At 38.5% G+C, this 23,865-nt stretch overlaps 2 pseudogenes; one reads left to right on the top strand and one right to left on the bottom strand.

Annotated features, from left to right (window-relative positions):
* Positions 1-457: 457 nt before the first annotated feature.
* On the bottom strand, positions 458-4,040 carry LOC136543505 (uncharacterized; annotated as a pseudogene).
* Positions 4,041-9,080: 5,040 nt separating this feature from the next.
* LOC136543504 (uncharacterized) lies at positions 9,081-11,636 on the top strand (annotated as a pseudogene).
* The last annotated feature ends 12,229 nt before the right edge of the window (positions 11,637-23,865 follow it).

Raw genomic sequence — 23,865 nt, 5'->3', positions numbered from 1 at the left:
ACCCCTACGTGAGGTGGGGCCACTATCTCCCCTTTGGTTCCATCACCGAGGTTGCCAACCGGGGTAGCCTCCTCCGCGAAGATGCTTTCAACATGTCCCTCGGGGGTACCCGCCATGAAACATTCCCGGAAGGGGTGGTGGCTCCCCTGCTGGAGTCAGAGCCAGAGTCCGACCCTGGCCCCTCCGTGAGGAGGCCATGGAGGGATTCCATGACGCTTTCGATCATCCCCATGAACTCATACATTTTTGATATCGTATCATACAAGTATAACATATATTGTTACAATCATACCATTGACCACCCCAATAAAGTTCACATATATAAATTATCATTATAGTAAAAATTCAATAAATATGAGAAGAACTTGTACAATTACACAATAAAGAAAAAGGAGAAACACAAACCATTGAAGAAATGAGCTTGCACAATAAAGAGTCAGGTACTGCACCTCATGAACTACGATTGGTCATTCAATGCATTGCCACTAGCATCCGCAGCATCACTAGCATCCACCATGGTTCCCTCAATGTCTGTTCTAGCCCATTGATGTCTTACATTTGCATTATTGAACATATCTCCAAGGTGTGTGACATGGAATGGCTCATTTTCTACATCATCTTCCCATTCATCACAACCCGTGTCATATATATCTCTTGGTTTCATCTTCATGACTACAGACCACCCAGGGTTTTCTTTGTCTTTAGCATAAAACACCTGGTCAGCTTGGTTAGGAAAAATATATGATTCATGAACAATCTTTTCTCCTGTATGTATCAGGTGTGAGAAATTAACAAGTGTGTAGCCATACTTGTCCTTCTTTATTCCTCTTCTAGAAATAACATCAACCCATTCACATTTGAAAAGTACCACAGAAAAATTCCTAGAGTAGTTTAGCTCAATAATATCAAATAATCCTCCCATAGTAAGTCACATCACCTAAAACTAGCCTGCCATCACTTGCACTGGCATAACTTGATGTTTTTGCAGTTAGCACTACACCACTATTTTGTGTCACCCTATCCAACCGTTTGGGCCTAAAACGGAAACCTCGACTGTTGAAAGCACGGTACCTTTTTGCAGCATCAACTGGGCCACAAGCTAGCCATCTAATGTCATCTTTAACACCATGAATGCCATTTTCCCTCTCTAACTGCATTATTTGTACAATTATACAAGTTTAGTCCTACACGTTAGTGCTACATAAGCATTTTGAGTTAAGGTACTTACATGACCTCTAAACCATTGATGGAACTTCTCATTTTGGATTTTCTCAACATCTCTATGACTGGCTCTACGTCCAGTACCTTTTCCAATGATCTCTTCAGCATGAGCTCTACAATTTACATGTAAGAAAATTTATGGGAGGCAAAAAAAATTTATGTTTACAATTTTGAGATATTACCTAAGGTATGGATCGACATCGGAATAATTGAATAGCACATATCTATGTGCTTGTACTTTAGCCAAACCTCTTAGGACATAACTACTTGGCTTCCCAAGTGGTTTCCTAGATTGAGGAAAAAGAGTTGATGCATGTCTAGTAGAGCATCCAAGTGACTCCTCATTATCATCATTCCGTGAAAGCCTATTAGACAATGTCTGAAAACCATTAAGAAATGTTGAACAAAAGCGCATAGCCTCTTTTGCCAGAACTGATTCTGCAAATGCAGCCCTCTAGACGAGCTTTATTTCTCACGTTTGACTTTAAATCACCAAGGTACCTACACAAACTAGTATAAATTAATAAAAACTATAATTTAGCATGCAAAGCGAAGGTACCAAACATGTCTCTTAATTTTTTATAAGAAAAACATACCTTTCCACAAAATACATTAATCGATAACATACATGACCACCTATTTTTGCCTCTGTTGCTAAGTGAAGAACTAGATGCACCATGATAGTGAAAAACCCAGGAGGGAATATCATCTCCATCCGACATAACGTCATTATGATTCGCTCCTCTAACTTCTCAAGTTCATTCATGTGGAGAACTTTTGCATTCAGTTCTCTAAAATATCCACACAGATCAAATAAGACAGATGTAACTTCATCTGGGAGAAGACCTCTCAGAGCAAGTGGCATAAGTTGTTGCATTAGTATGTGGCGGTCATGACTTTTGAGGCCTAAAATTTTTGCTTGACCAACATTTACACATCTAGAGATGTTACTAGAATAACCATCTGGAACTTTTATGTCACGAAGGACTTTACAAAATTGTTGCTTCTCCTCTTTAGACATGTTATACAAAGCAGGAGGCAAGTAATACTTACCATTAGCCTTTTTTGTGGATGTAGATCTGGCCTAATGTTCATTTCTTGCAAGTCTTTTCTTGCCTGTAGATTGTCCTTTGATTTGGCATCCATTTCTAAAAGTGTCCCAAATATATTTTCACACACATTCTTCTCTATATGCATAAAGTCAAGATTGTGCCATAGCAAATTATACTTCTAGTAAGACAAACAAAACAGGCCACTAACACCCTTCCATGTTTTGGACTTCTCAAAGTCTTTAATTGATTTTATCCTTTCCAAAAGAGATACTCCAGAATAAGAAATAGGTCTCAACCGATGCTCTTTGGTTCCGTCAAATGAATTGGCATCATAACAAAACTCATGGCTAGTGGGTAGAAATCGTTAGTGTCCCATGGAACATTGCTTGAGGCCATGCTTCAAGCGTATTGAACTTGTTTCATCTTCATAGGACACACAACCCAATTGTCCCATAACACTGTACTGTGCCAGTATCCCTGTCCTAGGGTAGTCACTCATAGTATGCAATATTGTAGCATAAAGTTGAAATCTCTCATCTCGAGATGCATCATATGTAGACATACCAATGTCAAACAACTCATTTAGCACATCATAAACCGGCTGCATAAATGTATGGAAGTCCTTTCCAGAGTAACTAGGAATTATTAGAGTGAGCATAAGAGAAGAAGCTTTCATGCATAACCATGGTGGAAGGTTGTATGGTACTAATACAACTGGCCAACAACTATGGGCAGAATTACACTTCCCATATGGGTTAAAACCATCTGTTGCTATTCCAAACCTCATGTTTCGAGAATCTGATGCAATATGAGGGTGCTGGGAATCAGTGATTTTCCAAACCTCTGAATCAGCAGGATGGCATAAAGCACCATCCTTTGTACGCTCCTCATCATGCCATCTAGTTAACTTGGCTGTTTCCTTGTTCATGAAAAGCCTTTTAAGTCTAGGTTTGATTAGAAAGTAACACAATACCTTATTTGGGGTTGCCTTTCTTCTTTCCTTTTTTGTTAATGATGTTTTATCTGGCTTATTTTTCCATCTTGAAGCTCCACATTTTGAACAGAAGTCATCATATTTCTTGTGTTTCCGATAGAGTTGACAATTATTTGGGCACACATGAATCTTCTCATATCTAAGACCAAGCTTCGCAATGGTCTTCCGAGCCTCCACAAATGTTCTAGGTATATTTGAACCATTTGGGAGAGCTAGCTGTAAAATTTGAAGTAGATCATTAATTGATTTATTGCTCCACTTGTTGGTCGACTTCACATGAAACAATAGGACTAGGAAAGAAAGTTTTGATAGCTCACATCCTTCCCATAAAGGTTCATCAGCAGCCCTAAGCAAATCAAAGAAATCTTGTGTTTCCGCATCTGGTCCATCTTCTGATAAACCTGATGCGTGAGGTCCATTTGTGTGATGTTCATTGTCTATATATCTAAAGGCTTCTTGGACTACTTGGTGCATATTAGTGTTTAAACTTGGACGCGGTGACTCTGAATCTTTGTTAGCAGAGATATAAGATGTTGTTTCTCCATGACAGCCCCATATAGTGTATCCACGCAGCATTCCATCACACACTAAGTGCTCATACACTGTTTCTTGCATTTGTAACCGCCTATTGACACATTTGACACGGGGGCATTGAATCTTTGCATCGGACTTTTTCCCATTGTAGGCAAACCTAAGAAAACCCTGTACCCAGCTATGTACTCATCACTTGGTCTTCTGGATTGCAACAACCTCTTAATAGCACTTAAGTCCATTAATTCACTTAAATCAAGAGATACTATCACTACATCAGTTATGTGGTACATCAATAGCTGAGACAAAATGTTGGAAATACATAAAAAGCTATGAATTATACTCATGTGCATGTAGGGAACATCAAAGGTGATCCTAATTTAGGGAACAACAATGGGCGATCCTGATCGGATGATCCGAAGTCAGACCATCAAGTTCACGTTAGAGGCCAGACCAATGGTAAACCGTGTCAGATTTTTTTCATCTAAGATACACAATTATAATGTACACATTGAGATGTTCATCTATACATTTGTCAGGTTCCTAGAACTACGCAATCAAAGCATTGCAAATTTATCAAATGCATTCCAAAATATCACAAGAAACAATTTCAGAAAAAATTGATAAATCCACAACACTTCAAGGCTGAGATGGCCAAATCAAATCTAAGTATCGAAAGCAATTAGATTCCACGCAAATCGGAAGAGAAGCGCAGAAGGAGAAGTGAGGAAATCACCTGAGAAGCTGTGACCTGTGACGAGGTAGACACTATGCACACGTTCACCTCACCCTAGAAGGCAGCGGCAACAAGGAGGAACGACGGCGCCGAACGCTGCTGCGAACCTAGATTTCAACAAACTCATATCAGAGAGCTGGTGACCTGTGATTGTCAGATCTGGAGTTGAGGTAATTCACAATCCAGGTGCCTTCGTGATGTTGACGTCGCGGTGCAGCAGGGCAGGAGATCGATGTGGAGGAGAACGTCTCGATCTAGGGAGACGGACTGAGAGGCGGCGTGGGTAGAAAATGACGAAGATGGAGAGGTTAACAAACTCATTTTTTTTCACCCAAACTAAGAGCGGGAGGATTAGGCGGGCATTAGTGATTTTTGCAGATAGAAAATAAAAAACAAGGTCATCTTAACTGTATATTTTCATTTATTTCAATAATTCAATCCCATGGGAAAATAATCATTTTGTAGAAACCTTTTATATTTCCAAAAAAATATTGATAAATATATTTTATCTAGATTGAATTTTAAAATAAACACTTTAGTTGAATTAGTACATGGTAATATGTGAAAATAATGCTACATTGTAATATATGTGACCTTAGATCACAGTTGGTACATTATAACTATATAATAATGTTACTCCTCTATTTTAAATTATAAGTCATTTTGACTTTTTTGGTTCATAGAATTTGCTACGTATCTAGACGTACATAACAAATTAGATGTACCAAAAAAATTAACGTGACTTATAATTTGATGAAAGGGATGGAGTACATTGTAATCTGTGGTCTGAACATAAGTTATGCGCCAAACTAAAAAAAAGGTGATGCCATAAATAATGAAGATATTTCCGTGGATAATTCTTTTTTTAAAACCTTTTCGTAGATAATTCTAGATATACGATATTGGCGCCAACAACAAAAATCGTGCTTCAGTTAGAGCGGGAGATTTTTTTATTTTTAACATTTTTTTAAAACTATTTCCAAATATAAGACTGTTTAATTTTTTTTTCAAAACTAACACTTTTGCCCGCGCCTATTCGCATGACGTGGCAAAATCACTCTGTCGCGTCATGCATGGCGGCGTGGCAGGGGTAATCAACGGCTGCGGCGACCGCTGACATAGTAAGTCTGACGCGCCACCCATCACGTGGCGATAGGCCTGCCGCACCACGCATCACGGCGCAGGCCTACCGCGCCACACATCACGGCACGACAGACCTGCTACTCCTACTCGACTTATACTTTTGTTGTTGTGCCTGCACACAAAGCCTGTATGGCCCTATGGGCTGGCTATGGTAGAGCAAGCTAGTAGGAGGCGTGCATACATAGACATGTGAGTGATGTGACACCACGGTAGCTCAGGCTTCCCCATTATGACCTGACACACACAGTGACACCTCCCCCTCGGTCTCTGACTTGCTTTTTGACCGTGCACTTGACGTAACGCCATTGTGACATGCACAGTGCTTGAGAGCAGCTCACAATCATTGTTAAACTTTTTTCATAAATAAATCCGCTTACCATGTTACTAATTGATGTATATTTTTTTCCTAAAATTATATGATTTGCACTTAAACCATTATCCATAAACTATTGTATGATTTTTCTTCTAGGATTAATGCTAACATGGATGAATACTTATAAATAACTAATAAAATAGACATTTGAACACCAATGTGAATCCAAACTTTCCAATATGCATTTATATTCGAGAATATTCAGATCCAAATCTGCATTCGTCCGTTGAACCTTTGTCGTGAAGTTGTCGTTCTTATGCCAGGCATTAGTGTGGGTCTGAACCCAATTTATATATTCGGCTATGAATACAAATAAGATATTTCAAACTCAATTCACATTTAGTATATAGTCAATTCGACTAAAGTGTTTATTTTAAAATTCAACCTAGATAAAATATATTTATCAATATTTTTTTTGGAAATATAAAAGGTTTCTACAAAATGATTATTTTCCTATGGGATTGAATTATTGAAATAAATGAAAATATACAGTTAAGATGACCTTGTTTTTATTTTCTATCTGCAAAAATCACTAATGCCCGCCTAATCCTCCCGCTCTCAGTTTGGGTGAAAAAAATGAGTTTGTTAACCTCTCCATCTCCGTCATTTTCTACCCACGCCGCCTCTCAATCCGTCTCCCTGGATCGAAACGTTCTCCTCCACATCGATCTCCTGCCCTGCTGCACCGCGACGTCAACATCACGAAGGCACCTGGATTGTGAATTACCTCAACTCCAGATCTGACACTCGCAGGTCACCAGCTCTCTGATCTGAGTTTGTTGAAATATAGGTTCGCAGCAGCGTTCAGCGCCGTCATTCCTCCTTGTTGCCGCTGCCTTCTAGGGTGAGGTGAACGTGCGCATAGTGTCTACCTCGTCACAGGTCACAGCTTCTCAGGTGATTTCCTCACTTCTCCTTCTGCGCTTCTCTTCCGATCTGCGTGGAATCGAATTGCTTTCGATGCTTAGATTTGATTTGGCCATCTCAGCCTTGAAGTGTTGTGGATTTATCAATTTTTTCTGAAATTGTTTCCTGTGATATTTTGGAATGCACCTGATGAATTTGCAATGCTTTGATTGCGTAGTTCTAGGAACCTGACAAATGTACAGATGAACATCTCAATGTGTACATTATAATTGTGTATCTTAGATGAAAAAAAATCTAACACTGTTTACCATTGGTCTGGCCTCTGACGTGAACCTGATGGTCTAACTTCGGATCATCCGATCAGGATCACCGATCGTTGTTCCCTGAATTAGGATCGCCTTTGCTGTTCCCTACATGCACAAGAAGATGAAATAGTTTGCCTGCTCTTCCTTTCATTGCTCGCCATGTTGTTTCCATCTGATCTTAGTTCCCTACAGTTGTGCTCCATCCTAGCAGCGGCCACTCCAACATTCCAAGGAGCAGGACACGGACAGGTCAACTCAGTTGTATAGTGATGCTGCGTATAGTTGTCTAGGTGATTTATTTACTTTTTTTCTCATGGAAACACTTTTGTGGAGGGGGATTTAGAATTCAGCAGAGGAGAAAGAGGATTAAAAACATTGTAATTTCAGGTCGCTGGAGGAGGTGAGCTGTTGCACTTCGACAATTAGGTAAGCTGGTAGCAGTGCATCGGTAGCTTATCTACTCATGGAGTTGCAGCTTTCATTTGCTCGCACAAGCAAGGGCAAAGTGCTAGCATTTTGTCATTCATGTTACAGAATACTCCGAGCAGCAGTTTAGTATGCTTTTGTGAATTGTCCTATCATGATGCAGTGGATCCATCTTTTAATAATTTCTGCTTTCATGCTTTTAGTAATTATTTATTCAATACTTTCTAGCTTCTTAGGTTAGCTTTTTGTGCATGGTTGAAATGGGACAAAACAAAGGGCAGACTTTTCACATTTTATTTATGACCTCTGTTTTAGTTCTACTCAGTCTGTGTATATGACTTAGTGCTTCATTGTTTCACTAGTGTCATGGTATGTTAGCCCGTTTATTTAATTCAAGCTAACTGGACACTACTATATATAAAGTTAATTTTCAATCAAGCAAATCAATAACAGTGATTTTTCCCTCCTAAATGTTAGGAAAAATAAATTATCATATATGTTAATTTGTATCTTATTTAATGTAAAGAACCTTTTGGACTATTTTTGTTCGTATATATATATATATATATATATATATATATATATATATATATATATATATATATATATATATATATATATATATATATGTCATGCTCTAGACCATCCTATCTGAACCATAGCACTTTACTTGTTCTCAAGCTCCAAGTTCAAATAACATTACAAATATGCACTTTAGTCAAATTGTTACTATTCGGTTATACTTGATTCTTATTTGTGAATTATTCTTATTTTTCTATTTGTGCTATATTTTATTTAGATTGTGCTACCATGGCGGTGGATAATTGGACCATAAATCTGGAATGTGATGGGAAAGCTGGAGGACATAAACATGTGCAAAGGAAAATGGATAGAGATGAGATATGCTTTTTTTAGTTGATTGATCTGATCGAGGGTTCTCGGTACACATCAGTCGACTATCTATACTACAAGAGAAAAGATAGCTTGGTTGTAATACAACAAGATTCTGATATGATGGAAATGCTCAACGAGTGTGAGAGCGAAAATACGGTTAATTTGTTTGTGACGAGGCAGAGACTGGCCACTTTAGCGCCTACCAAGTCCAACAAAGAACCATCCAAATCTAAACAAAAAATAAAGGTATTAGAATGAACATATAATTTACTTTTCTATGTATATTTGATTATTTAAGGACAACTATTCCAAGTCATGTTAGTTATCAATGATTTATTTTCATCCAAGATTAGCATATCCAACCCCACCGTGGTATGTGACTTAATAAATACAATCTTGATAGTCTAATACAAATATCTAGTTGTTTAATAAAAAGATTACATATTGTTTATTATATTTACTATAAACATGTGTTCATGTCCCCGACATTTGTTTAGCAGGAAGAGGAGGTATAAAGAAAAAGAATAGATTAAATGTAATGCATACTGAAGCACTATATGCTAACGAGGTTGAGCAGCATGATGATGAGAACCAGAACACATCAGGTACAAATATAGTTAGATCAATCTCATTCATATGGACTGCATCTTAACCAATTACTATCACTATCATCTGTTTTTAATAGGTGATGGCGATGAAGTACCTGGTAAACGAAAGGGGACTGTTTTAACACATGTTTGGGATCTACTTGGAGGTGATCGGATAGTAGTGAGATGTAATATGCTTGGACAACCCATTGGAAAAGAAGGTGGCCTTTTAGGACAATTTTGGGCTCCATAGCAAGAAATTGTGGTTACTGTCCTGTTGGTGCCAAAGATTGGAGAGAAGTTAAGAAAAACAATGCAGAAACCATAATTCAATTCATCCAGCTTAGCTAAATTTTATAAGACATAATGTTTTTATAAGATTAAGTATATATATGCTTGTTATCATGTCATGAAGTCAAATTCATTCATTAGTGATTTTCTTATTTTTAGACAAAGTTCTTATATCCTCATTCATGTGAGAAATGGATATTGAAATCAATTGGAAGAGATTGGAGAAAATACAAGGCAACATTAAAAAAGTCACTATTTAATCCAAAGAAGAAAAAGTCTATTTTGAACAAGTGTTGTCCAGATGATATCGATGAAGATCAATGGAAGGCCCTAGTAAAATATTGGAAGTCCAGCGAAGGACAAGTAAGGCACCATTATTGACGCTCTTTGGCTTTTTTACTATCACTATCTATACCATTATTGATTTTTATATGTATAATGGTTCATTATCTATTAATTTACTTTTCTTGTAGACCCTAAGTGAGAAGAACAAAATAAGTTGTCAAATGAAGAAGACAACGCATACAGCCGGCACAGAGAGTTATGCTCGTTGGTCTGAGGACATGGTGAGTCATCTTCTATTTAAAAAAATTATATATGATTCTTCTTACTTTTCCTTTACTGCTATTTTTTTAGAGGCAAACTGATCCTAAAAAACAGCCACATAGAGCAAAGGTTTACCTCACAACTCACAGGAAAAGGGGAAAAGGGATAAATGAACTAGTGGTACGCTACATGCACATGAGAATTTTTGCAAATCTAAAATTATTTCTATTTTCTAATGTGTGGATTTCTTGCTTGTAGGTTGAATTGGAAAATCTCCTAGACACACAACCAGAGTTATCACAAAATAGTGAGGGAGGAGTTGCATGGAAAGGTGATGCATTACATCGGGTGTTGGGAGAAGAGAAAGCTAGACAAGTGCATGGCATGGGATTGCTTCTAGTTCCTAAACAAGTTTATGGTCGAAGAATACACCATTTTAAGGACATTAATATAGTTTCACTAGATGGCTCATCATCTAATGTAGAGACTCACATGTTGGAGGAAATAAGGCAACTCAGCATTCTAGAATGCAAGACAAAGTTATTGAAGAACTAAAAAACAATCAAAAGCACCATGAGAACCAAGAAGCAACAATGGTAACAATGTACATTTTAATTTGTAACTTCGTATTGAAATGTGTTACTCAAACTTTATTTCTTTTCTAGGGAAATTGTGCTAGGAGTGATCATAACAATTCTCAAAATCAAGCGGTGCTTTCTAAAAGAAAGGTATTTGCTATATTTTCCATGTTTTCACCTAATTTAGTCTTTTGGCTTTAATATTGTTTCAAATTTTTAGAGAGTTCACTGTGTTGCACCCAACCAGAATGATGGATTCCTTTAACACAGGGATGAATTGGTAAAGTCACTATCTTGTGAATTTAATACTATTTTATTCACAAAAGATTTTTTTATATTAACTCATGCTACTATCTTTTTTTCTCTTTACTAGAATAAAGAAACATGTGAGTCTGAATATAGTGATGATGACAGTATACTTTTATCCACCACAAGTAAAACAACAAAGAAACAAAAGGTATCTATGAACCACACTTTGCTGTATTTATAGTGGAATTTTTGTCTTAATATTTCATACTTCATTTTATATGTGTAAGGGTCATCATAGAGGGCCTAGAGAGACTACGACCATTGTACACCAAGAGGTGGCTCATGACAAGGTTACATGCAACAAGCATCAAGCACCTAAACAACTTCATGTAATGAAGGTAGATGAACATAATACACTTGTTCTAATTGCATGATCTTGATGTACAACTAAGGGTTGTTGGTCACTAAGAGATTATGTCAAATTAATATAGGTTGGGTCCATGGTGCTACTAATGACTTCAAAATATCCTAATAAGGCTAATGTAGCCTATGCAACTCTCTTGAGCACTGATCCAGAAGCCATTATTGGTGGAGTTAAGACAGGAAGTCAATTCTACAAAGTGCGTATCGATCATGCTATAGCAAAAGATGAGCCATTAGTGAGGCCGAGGCCTAGGTGCAACAATATTGGTGATGCTCAAGCCAAAGGAGTCTCAATTGCTTGGCCTTTGATGTTTGTATGTTCAAACTAGCTTTCTTAATTTATATCATTGTACATATGTGGTCTAATTTGTAATCTTACAACTTACATTTTATTTGCAGGTTCAAATGATTAATGGTTGAATTCCTACATCGATGTGTACAAAGAATAATGGAAGAAGAAGCAATGGACTTTATGAATCCTAGCTAGTTCTTGAATTTTTCTTTCTAGTATGTACTATGTGTGTTTGCTCTCTAGAGCCATATCATTATGTACAAATACTATGATTTAATCTGAACAAGCAATATGTTTGAAATCATCCTACTATATGTGGATCTTGTTATGATTATTAAAATTTGTGGTTTATGTGATTTTGCAATGTGTCATGTTTGTGTGATTCTATAATAATCCATGTGCCACATATATAGGTGAAACAAATATTTGTTTCCTAATCTGAATATGTTACAATAGATATAAACAAGTGTTACAAACCATGTGTTCCTTTGTTCCATACTATGCTCTACCATAATGTAGAAGTGTTACTAGAACTAAAAAAAGTGTTACAGCAGACAATCACTATAACACTAGGCAAATGTTCCCATAGATAAATAAATGTGTTACAAACTATATATTCCACCATAATGTGAAGTGTTACTAGAGAAAAAAAAAGTGTTACAGCAAAAATCATTGTAACACTAGACAAATGTTCCTATAGACAAGTAGATGTGTTACAATAAACCAGTCTATAGTAACATGGCCAATTGGAACACACAAAAATGTGTTACTAAGAAAGCTAGTCACACTTTTTCCAACCTACAGTAACACAAGTTGGTGTTATTGTATCCCTGTTCCCAAAAATTGCTCTACTAAGGGATGAAGGTTTTGGTCTCAAATCCTTTGGTGGAGAGGTTGTAGAAGGTAAGAAAATGATATTCCATACTTTTTTAAAAGTTTTAATGGTTGGTTAGTGAGTAATTAGAGTTTTGCTTTTCTCTCTCTTCTATGGTGCTTGAGCTACTTATGAAGCAAATTAGACTCAAGTTTTGAATATACTTGGGTAAATTAGGTAGGGGAACAAGATCATACCCTTATTTGGTCCATGTTTCTTGATTTTAGTGAACAATTAGTTAGTTTTATGGATGTTTCATGTGCATGTAGATCTAGATCTAGGGTTTGGTTTTTTTATTAATTTTATTTTTGTAAATTTATGTTTGATGAAATTGGACTAGGGTTTGCATGAAAGATATTGGGTAAAATATAATTATTGCTAATTGTTGTCTTTGAAATTGTTTATTGTAATCAATAAATATGTATTTTAATTATTTATGGATAAATGAGCCATTAATTAATTTTCCTCTACCATGGTGTGTTTGTATGCTACATGTAATTATATTTGATTTATATTCATATATATCTGAAGTATATACAATGTTTGTTTTGTTGTTGTTGTAAAAGATGGAGTATAGGAACTCTTGGATGCATGGTTCGTTAAGGTTCAAGGTAGGTTTCCGTGAAGAGGTGGATAAATTTATTGAAGCCGCAAAGAAGCATACAATGATGTTGATAGAGAATAAAGATACAATTATTTGTCCCTATAAAGATTGCAAGAATCGTATGGCATGGACAGATGTGACTATCATCAGATCACTTTTGATTATGCGAGGATTTATTGAGGACTATACAGTGTGAATTCATCATGGTGAAACGGTTATTGCTAACAATGAGGATGAGGAGGAATACGACGATGAAACCCTAGAATCCCTGTCCCAATATTCAGCAGAGCTCGATGCACGAATGGATCCCGAGTTTAGCAATGAACAAGGTGGTGATACTGGTGGTTGGGATGGTAACGATGAAGGTGGTGCCAATAATGATGGTGGAGCACATGATGGGGATGAAGATGATTTGGAGGACATGATTCGAGCCCTTGGACCAGAGATTTTACTAATGAGCCCGAAAGGTCTAGAAAATTTGGAAAGGGTGACAAAAGCATCAAAGGAGACTGTGTATGGTGTTAAAAAGGGTTGTCCGACACATTGGACATTGCTATCTTTTGTGCTTGAGCTACTCATTGTGAAGGCTAAGTATGGCTGGTCAGACTATAGTTTTAATGATCTATTGCATCTCCTGTCATGGGTGCTACCACAACCAAACTCAGTTCCCACCAACACATACCAAGCGAAGAAGGTCATAAGTCCATTGACAATGGGGGTTGAAAAAATCCATGCATGTCCCAACCACTATATACTTTTTTGTGGCAAAAACATTCAAGTCACTGGATAAATGTCCTCGTTGTGGGGCCAGCCGGTACAAAAATAATGACCTTTACGGTGGGGATGAAGCCTCCATGGGAAAAAGAGGAATAAAAAGGGTACAAAAAAGGTGGTACAAGAATCTCAGCCCCCAGAGGACACTCCATTAGGCAACGATGCAAAGCAGAGAAGAATTCCTGCCTTGGTAATGTGGTACCTGTCATGACCGACCGCTTGAGACATATCTTCCTAAACCCTAAAGAAGCCGTACTCATGACATGGTGGGATGATGAGTACAAGGTGGATGATGATAAGATTGCACACCTGGCTGATTGTAGTCAGTGGCGAAGGTTCGATGAGAAGCACAAAGAATTCAGTGATGACCCAAGGAATGTACGGTTTGACTTGAGCACCGATGGAATGAATCCCTTCAATGAGAGGATGAGCGACCATAGCACTTGGCCAGTGATCTTGACCATGTACAACATCCCAACGTGGTTGTGTTAGAAGAGAAAGTACCTTCTCCTCACTATTCTTATTTCTGGCCCTAAACAACTAGGAATTGATATAGACGTGTTCCTCGAGCCTTTGATGCAAGAAATAGAGAGGCTATGGAGGCATGGGGAGCTGATGTACGATGTGTTTCGAAAGGAGGACTTCATATGTAGAGCAATAATATTTGTTACTACCAATGATTACCCCGTGTTGTTTGCTTTGTCTGGACAGACCAAAGGGAAGATGGGATGCTTGGTTTGCTTGGATGGTACTACATGGGTGTACCTAGATGCATCCAAGAAGATAGTTTACCTAAGGAACTGACACTTCTTAAAGACAAGTCACAAGTATCATAGCAAATTGTTCTTTAGATTTTATGACAACACCCCGGAGATTGAACCCCCTCCGGAGAGATATCATAATGGAGAACACATGTACAGAATGGTGAAAAACATACGCGTTGTCTATGGAAAGAAGAATCCGGATGGGACGAATAGAGATAGAAGCACACCCCCTGTCAAAGGAGTACCTTTTAAGAAACAATCGATTTTCTTTTAGTATCTGCCTTATTGGCTAGACTTGGAGGTCCCACATGCCATTAATGCTATGCACATATAGAAGAATGTCTTTGAGAGTCTCATTGCTACCTTGATGTACATAGGCAAGTCAAAGGATGGTCTGAAATCACGGAAAGACATGGTGCAGCTAAATGTGATGCCACAGCTTCACCCGGTACCTGAGGCTAATGGAAAATACACTATGCTCATGGCGTGCTTCAACCTAACATGAGACTAGAAGAGAGCTATATGCACTTTTCTAAGGGGGGGTCAAAGTCCCAACTGGTTTTCAGCGAATGTGCAGAAGCTAGTGTCGATGAAGGACTTGTCAATAACACACTACAAGGCTCACGATTGTCACGTGATGCTGACAGTGTTTCTACCTATTGCACTCAGGGCTATAAAGCCAGAGTTCTTGAAAATGGCCATCACCCACATATGCTACTTCTTTTCAATGATCTCATAGAAGACGATTGGCAAGTAAGAGCTGAGTGACCTATAAGAATTTGTGGTGGAGACACAAAACCAACTAGAGATGTGTTTACCTTCTGTATTTTTTATATAATGCCACATCTCATGATTCATATGGTTCATCAGACAAGGTGCTGAGCCCTTGCTACTTGCATGAAATGTGGTCCTACGAGCGGTTCATATTGGTTCTAAGTCAATACGTGCATAATCGAGCATACCTAGAGGGCTCCATGATAGAGGGTTACAATACTGAAGAAGTCATCGAGTGTTGTCAAGAGTACCTAAAAGTACAGAAAGGAGTATAGAAAGGGATTAATAAACCCGATTCTTGTCATAAGGGTAGGTTGGCTAGGAAGGGCACCAGTGGTAGAAAAGTGTTCATCGACCATGATTACAAAGAGGTGAGTCGGGTGCATTATAGTGTCTTGCAGAGTACACAACTGATGCAACCGTACATTGATGAACACTTGGCTATCATTATGACAGAGAGAAATGGTCGTTCGGATGATTGGGTCATGAAACAGCACAACCAATGACTAACTACATGGTTGAAGGATCAAGACATATCGTCTAAAGAAACCATAGACTCTATTACCATCAGTAGGTTGGTGAAAGGGCCATTGAGACAAGTGACATCTTGGAATGCTTATGACATCAATGGGTATATGTACTATACCCATGCAAAGGATAGTAAATATGTGAACCAAAACAACGGCGTTCGAATAGAAGCTCTTGATGGATTGGGGAGAAAGATCTAATACTTTGGCATCATTGAAGAGATATGGGAACTTGATTATGGAAGGGATATAACAGTGGCCCTGTTTCGATGTCGCTGGATCAAACAACACCAACTGAATGAGATTAGATTGAGAGTCCTAGACCTCGAGAATCTAGGCTACCAAGATGACCCTTGGGTGCTCGCTTCATGTGTCGCATAAGTTTTCTATATGTCTGACCCACAAAGTAACCTCCCCCCGAAGAAGAAGACAAAGCACATGGTTGCCTCCGAGAAACAGCATATTATCGGAGTTGATGGCGTAGACGATGTTGAAGCTTACAATAACTACGATGAGGTGCCGCTATTCAAAGATTTTCCTAAGAAGATTAGTATTGTGGAAAAGAACCTTCCCAAAGACATTGCCATAGGAGCAAAAAGGTATCAAGGAAAAAGTCATTACAGAGGGCTAGCTAGTTGTTGAACATAGAGTGTTTGTGTAAGTGTGTGTAAGACTTTATTTATGCATGCGTGTGAGACTATATATTTATGTATGTGTGTAAGACTATATATTTGTGTGTGTGAGACTACATTTATGCATGTGTGTGAGGCTACCCTTTGTAGCATCCAGATAAATCTATTTCAACATCCACTCTATTACTACTAAAATTTTATGAAATCACTTAACACTTTATGAAATGAAGAAATAGCCAAAACAAAAGTAGGAGATCTTAACAAGTTATACAACTTTTATATTCAACACCTTTACAGTTGAAATCATTTAGTGGTTGAAAATCAGGTTTGAAGCTGTCATTTTCTTAAATTCAAAATTTAAACTGTTCAAATTTTATCAAATAAAAAGATGACCAAAATAAAAGTTGTAGATAGTGATGTGTTCAACAACTTTTTTATTCATCACCTTTATAGCTAAAATCATTTAGTGGTTAAAAATCAGGTTTGAAGTTGCCATTTTGTGAAATTCAAATTTTGAATTGTTTAAAATTAGTGACAAAGGTAGGTGACTAGACTAAAATGATAGAGCATGATTTTAGAAAACTTTAGGAAATAACAATCACATTTGAAGTTAGTATGAGGAAGAAAAACTAGTTACAAGTTTCAACCATAGATTAAAAAGAGAAATCACACTTTTTCATCATTCATCATCATGATCAGTTGTGATTTTTCTTTTCAATCTCTGGCTAAAATTTGTAACTAGTCTTTCTCCCTCATACTAACTCTAAATGTGATGGTTTTTTTTCTAAAATTTTCTAAAATCATGCCCTATCAAGTTACTGTGTTGATTTGGTCATTCTTTTCGTTTGACAATATTTGAACAATTTAAATTTTTAGATTTAAAAAAAATGACAAGTTGTAACAAGATTTTGAAACACCAAATGATTTCAGCTGAAAAAGTGATGAATACTAAAGTTGTATAACTCATCAAGATCTAAAACTTTTATTTTGATCATTTTTTCATCTAACAAAATAGTAGTAAACATTGTTCACCAATCAACATGTCTCTCGTATAGTTTATGAAACTATGAGTGATATGTGGATTTGTGAATAATGTTTACTAATACTTTATCACATGAAGAAGTGACCAAAATAAAAGTTGTAGATAGTGATGAGTTCAACAACTTTTATGTTCACGACTTTTGTAGTTGAAATCATTTAAGGTTTTAAAATATTATTTGAAGTTGATATTTATTGAAATTCAAAATTTGAACTGTCCAAATTTAGTCAAATAAAAAGATGACCAAAATAAAAGTTGTAGATAGTTATGTGTTCAACAACTTTTATGTTCATGACTTTCTTATTTGAAATAATTTAAGATTTCAAAATCTTATTTGAATTTGACATTTATTGAAATTCAAATTTTGTATTGTTCAAATTTGGTCAAATGAAAAGATGACCAAAATATAAGTTATACATCTTGATAAGTTCTACAACTTTGATGTTTACAAAATTTTCATTTAAGGTCATTTAGTGGAGATAAAATTGTTTTAGTTGTTTTAATTTTTAATTTTTCAAATTTTAAAATATTATTTTTGTAAAGAAAAAAATATAATTATATCTATATATATATATATCATGAAATTGTTTATATATTTTTTTATTTATACATATATAGAATAATTAAAAAAGTATTATATAAATTTACATTATGTTCTTTATATATAAATTACAAAATTATTAATTAAAATAAATTAAAAAATATTTGTAGGGGCGGCTTACTCAGGAACCACCCCTACAAATCGATTTGTAGGGGCGGCTTACTCAGGAACCGCCCCTACAAATGAGCTTCGGTATATAAGCTCGGGAGGCCAAAATTATTCTAAGTCCTGAGCGCTTTCTTCTCCACGACGATGTCAGGCTAAAGTTTTTCTCCTCCGCCGCCGCCTCTGTGCCCTACCTCCGCCACCTCCGTGCCCTACCTCCGTCGTGCCCTACCTCCTCTATGCCCTACCTCCGCCGCGCCCTACCTCCTTCGTGCCCTACCTTCGCTGCGCCCTACCTCCTCCGTGCCCTACATCTGTTGTGCCCTACCTCTGCCCTACCTCCTCCGTTCCCTACCTCCGCTGCCTCCGTGCCCTACCTCCACCGCGCCCTAGCTCCTTTGTGCCCTACCTCTGCTATGCCCTACCTCCACCGCCTCCGTGCCCTACCTCCGCCGTGCCCTACCTCCTCCCTACAGGGCACCAGCGTCGACGCCGTTGTGAGGGCCATGTTCGCGGATGGGTCCCTGTTCAGCCCATTCCTGTTCGGCAAGTTCTTCAACCCGTGTTCATGGACGGGTCCCTGTTCAGCCTGTTCCCATTCCAGCGTCGCCGCGCGGGGTTCTTCCTCTAACCTGGAGAGCCGCTGTCGCCCTTCTCCGTCCTCGACCTCCCTCACTAAGGCCTCCGTCTCCTCCAGGTACGCCAATCCCCTTCTCCATTCCTATTCATGTTCCTGTTCCTATGGATTCGACACAAAGGATTGAATGCATGTCGATCTCTGTATGGTCCAGAATATCATCGCATTAATTTGTGATCTACAATCATAACAATTGATGGGCCCTAAAGATACAATATGATCACGGAAACAAATCAAATTGCTTGAATGATATTTAGAAAAAAAAAATTGTCTCCTAGTAGCAGTGCCATTTGCGATAGGGACTTGGTGGCCTATATAACTAGTTTAGTTGCAGAATAATAGGATTGTTGGCTGGTGGTCCACCTGCTTTCAATGCTGCTATCGATCGCATAGGTTCAGCGGCATATTGCTTTTTTTTTGCTACAGCACCTGGAGGTTGGTTTATGGTTGTGTCTACCAGTCTAGGAAACTTTTATGAGTCAAAATTATGTGGATGTAAGTTTTAGTCATTGATTATTTGCATGACCTGATAACAGTTGGGCTGTTGGTGTTTTAAGTGGTGGATATAGCTCCAAACCCGATGTAATCAAATACCGTTTCGTTGGTGTCTCGTGCAATCCTGTCCCCTTTGCGGTTTCCCATACCATTTCGGCAACCAAACAGCTCGCGATGATTTGTCTAGAGACGACCTAACTATCTTATGTTTTATTTTAATTAGTAAATAAAGCTCAAAATAAAAGGTTTTTTTAGGTAATGGGGAAAAAATGTGGCTGCAGACCTCATCAGAGCAGAGGCATCAGTTAGTCCGCACTTATTACAAGAAACCCCCAGCTCACACTCTAAGTTTTGAAATAAAAGGTGACTGTTACTTTGGTGCTGCTGATTGATTGGGCAATAGAATTCCAAGCATAACAGGATTCAGCATAAGGTGTAACTGTAATCACCATTGAGAGATGCAAGTTGATCCTCAGCCCTTGCAACAACTTAGTATTTACTAACAACTTATCTAAATGAGAGCATAGTTGGGTACATTCCTGAATTCTCTAGACTGGTTTTCTTGATAGCTGAACGTAGTGTTTTTTTTGTCCCATGCTTGTTACTTGTCAGACATTCAGACCTGCACCTCTTACAGCATTATAATTATTAGCAACCAAGATAAGTGATGATCTGATAAAGATTTTGAGTGGATGTTCTGATCGTGTTTCAGCCTGGCGTCAATTTAGTTGTTCTGCTTGCTTGTATCTTTAAACATCGGGTGAAATCACTACCAATATGAACTACCATTGTCCAGCGTTTACATAGGTTGTTGGTTTATCTTTTTAGTCAGTGGGCACTAAAGTGAAGGGCAGTGTGTGGTGCAGTGAGTGAGACCAGATCTAACCTTTTAATATCTAGTGAAACCTGCAAATAAAATAATCCTTCCTTTGTAAACCTAACGTAAAATACTAATGTGGCAGCCATTTTTGTTCACTACTTTTATGTTGTTGAAAATAAGTGTATGGACAATAAGCATGTATGTGCCCCTGCTGTTTTACAAATGATTGCACCATTTGGTTTCTGAAGTTCAACTTGGTGCCTAACAATGAGTATAGTTCATGTCTTGACAATAGCTATAATATTCAGAGCAATAAGATTTACTTGACCCTATCTTCATGAGGCTTTGCTAGTTCTAATTTTCTAATATCTTTGGTTCATGACCTATAGAAGTACTAACATTATTTCTATAGTTGGAGTAGGCTTTGGTAGCTCACTAAAATCTGATGATAGTCTCTGAGGCTGGTTGGTGCTTAGCTTTGCGATTTAATGAATGAAACTCGTTGAAAATTTCAGCCATGGTTTGGCTAGACCAACATGGACTTTTATATCACCAGGTTGTTGAGCTTTCACCTAATTATGGCATGAGAGTTTGACAGGTATATTTTGGAAACATCTGTGGGACATAGTTCCCATCAGTTCGAAACAACTGCAAATCGCGAGTGACCGCACGTTTATTGAAAATAAATGGGCATCAACGCCAATCTTATGTTAAAGGGAATGCTGCATATCAGTAATAATTAAAAAGAAATGTTTTGGGTGCATATTATAAGATCTAAGTGTGTTGGGAAAAAAATTACTCTCGCTCAAAAATACAAAGTAAAACTCCAGGAAAACATATACTAGCACATTTTGTTTAATTGTTGTATTTTCTGCTGAATTAGTAGTGCTTGTGCAGTCCAACTCTAAAAATATGAATTCTGGCTAACACAACATGGTCAACCTCCACTATTGTTCCCCTATTTTTGTTTTAACATATACCAACTATTATATTGACATAGTCAGATGGTGTATTCTGATTGTCCGATCTGCTTATCAGGTTCGGAAGATATTAAGCATATGATGTTCATGTGAGATCGAGCAAAATCAGTATGGCAGCTGTTGCTTTTTTTGGGAAGCAGTTGCTGCTTTTTTTTGCCAAATCTCCCCACTCCACTATTTTTGCCACATTTCCTATTCTCTATGTTTGGAAAGCAGCAACTGCTTTTTTTACACCTTTTCCTCTCTATGTTTGTTGAGCAGTTGTTGCTTTTTTTTGCCAAATCTCCCCTCTCCTCTCCTCTCCTTTGTCTTACCGATGATGAAATTGTCTAAATCCATACATTATATGAAATATGAGCTGATAATTAAGAACTTATGAGGAACTTGACATCATTAGCAGCCGCCCCTACATTACCTTCTTCTCTCTTCTCTGTTATGATGCCTTGATGCTCCAAGTTCATAATCAAATGATGATTGATATGTTTCTGAGGCCTCTACTGCTGCTACTACTCATTTTTTTATATATTGTTGTTTTATAGGACTACTTTGATTTATAGACCTTTTTGATTTCTTATACCTTCTCACATACCTAAAGCACACTTTCTTGCATCTATTAGAACAAAGCGTGAAATAATGTCGCGGACACCAGACAGTGCAGCCCGATGCCCCGAGCATGATGAGCAGCCAACCTATGAGGTGCAAGCACTAGAGGACCAGCTTACTCAGGAGTAGTTCAATAACGAGTTAGAAAATGATTTAGAAGTGATGCTTACTCGGGAGCAGTGTGACGAGGAGGAATGGGGAGCAGAAGGGAGAGCAGGAGAGGCTGCTGAAGGCAAAGAAGAAGAGGATGATGATGATGATGACTCAGAAGAGGGATATGGAAGTCCCAAGGATCCTTTCCCACATGAAGCCAGAAGGAGGCCAACGGAGGAAGATTTGGACAAGAATTTTGACCCGAACGAGGAGGTAGGGATAAAGCCTTAGCTTGTAAATTTTGCTAAAGTTTTGGCTGTGTTACCTCTGCTAACACTTTGACCTATCGTATATATAGGTCCCTCCTGAAACTCGGAAAAGACAACATCGATGTCTGTGACATCTCGCTGGACAAGAAGGAGTAGAGGCAACAACCATAGAGACAGACATTGAGGCCTTTGCTCCACAACCTCAAGACACAACCACGACTACCAAGCCTAAGAGGAAACAAGGGGATAGAAAAGAAAATCAATATCTAGATAAGGCATGCTATGTGATAACAGAGGTCGGGCCAGCAGGGGAGATCCTTGAGCCCAAGGAATTAAGAGGATGATTCCGTAATGCGATCGGGGTCCTAGTAAGAGATAAATTGAACCCAGCAATCCCTAACTGGAAAGAGGTACTAGAGAAGAAAAAGGATGAACTATGGGATAGGCAGCTGAAGCTCAATTTTAGATTTCCGGAGGGTAAGCACGAACTAGTAAAAATGCTTTCAAGATGATGGGAGAGTCATTCCGACGTTGGAGGTTGGAGCTCAACAAGAAGTATATCCAAAAGGGGTTAACTCCCTTCAATGAGTTCAACAACATAACTCCTAGTCAATGGGAGGAGCTCGTGGCTCAGAAGACTTCACCGGAGGCATTGGAGCTCAGTGCCCGTAACACCGAGCTGGCGAAGAGGAACAAACACCACCATCATCTAGGCCTCGATGGCTACTATGCTAAGGAAGAGCAGTTTAGGAAGATGGACGAAGAGGCCGCAGCTGCTGAGAATATCGATGTGACAAATTTGAAGGTACGCTCAAGGAATTAGATATATGCGAGGAGTACAGAATCATCCGGCGGTAATCTTAAGTTTGATAAGCCGGAGACCCAAGAGGCAGTATCAAGGATACTAAAATATGCTGAAGACAAGGAGAAGGACTCATTCAATCCTTCTAGAGAGAGGGATGAGCTTAGCCTTGGCTTAGAAAACAAGGAGCACACAGGCCGCACCAGGGGGCTAGGGAAAAGGACGACCTAGAAGCAAGGATTCGAAGAGGATAGGCACATGTACAAGAAACATGGCAGAGACCGGGAGACTAATCTTGAGCTCCAAGTGAAGGCTCTAGTCACGAAGGCGCTGGAGGAGCAAGGATTGTCTATGGAGCCATGGATATTAATGACATCGCCGAAAGAACTGGCATTAGTTGGCAGCCCTCCGAAAGTTCCTAGCAGCCAAGGTTCCACTACAGCCACAACCCCCGTCGATCCCATACGGGAACCAACTAGTTGCACCTTGGTGTTTCTCAGCGACCGGCAGAATATTGTGATAGAGGTGGCAACGGGTGTGGCACATCCTCCCAGTGACTTACACCACAATAATAAGATACCACCGGACTACACTAGGGTTAAGGTGCATACCGTGAAGCCCGAGTTCATGCAGTGGAGGATAGACTATGCAACTCCTGAGGGCTGGTGTTACTCGGAGACGTAATGGGGTAGTTCATCCTCTGGCACAAACGGGACATTATATTGACTGCTTGTTCGCCGCATCCCCCTCTCCCAAATTTGGAGCAAGTTGTTGAGGTTAGGGAGATATTTTCACCATCTCATGACCACCACATTCCTGAGATGCCATATTCTTCCCCGCCTCCTAGTGAGCATGTGCCTAATAAGCCACAACCTTCTCCATCTTGTATCGAGTAAGTGCATGATGAGATGCCACAGTCTTCTCAACAAGCACAGCCGATACATGAACAACGAGTGCCTCCTGA

This window comes from Miscanthus floridulus, chromosome 3 (genome assembly GCF_019320115.1).
Source record: "Miscanthus floridulus cultivar M001 chromosome 3, ASM1932011v1, whole genome shotgun sequence".
Lineage (NCBI taxonomy): Eukaryota > Viridiplantae > Streptophyta > Magnoliopsida > Poales > Poaceae > Miscanthus > Miscanthus floridulus.
The sequence above is the reverse complement of the archived record's forward strand: the minus strand, read 5'-3'. Positions and strand labels throughout refer to the sequence as shown.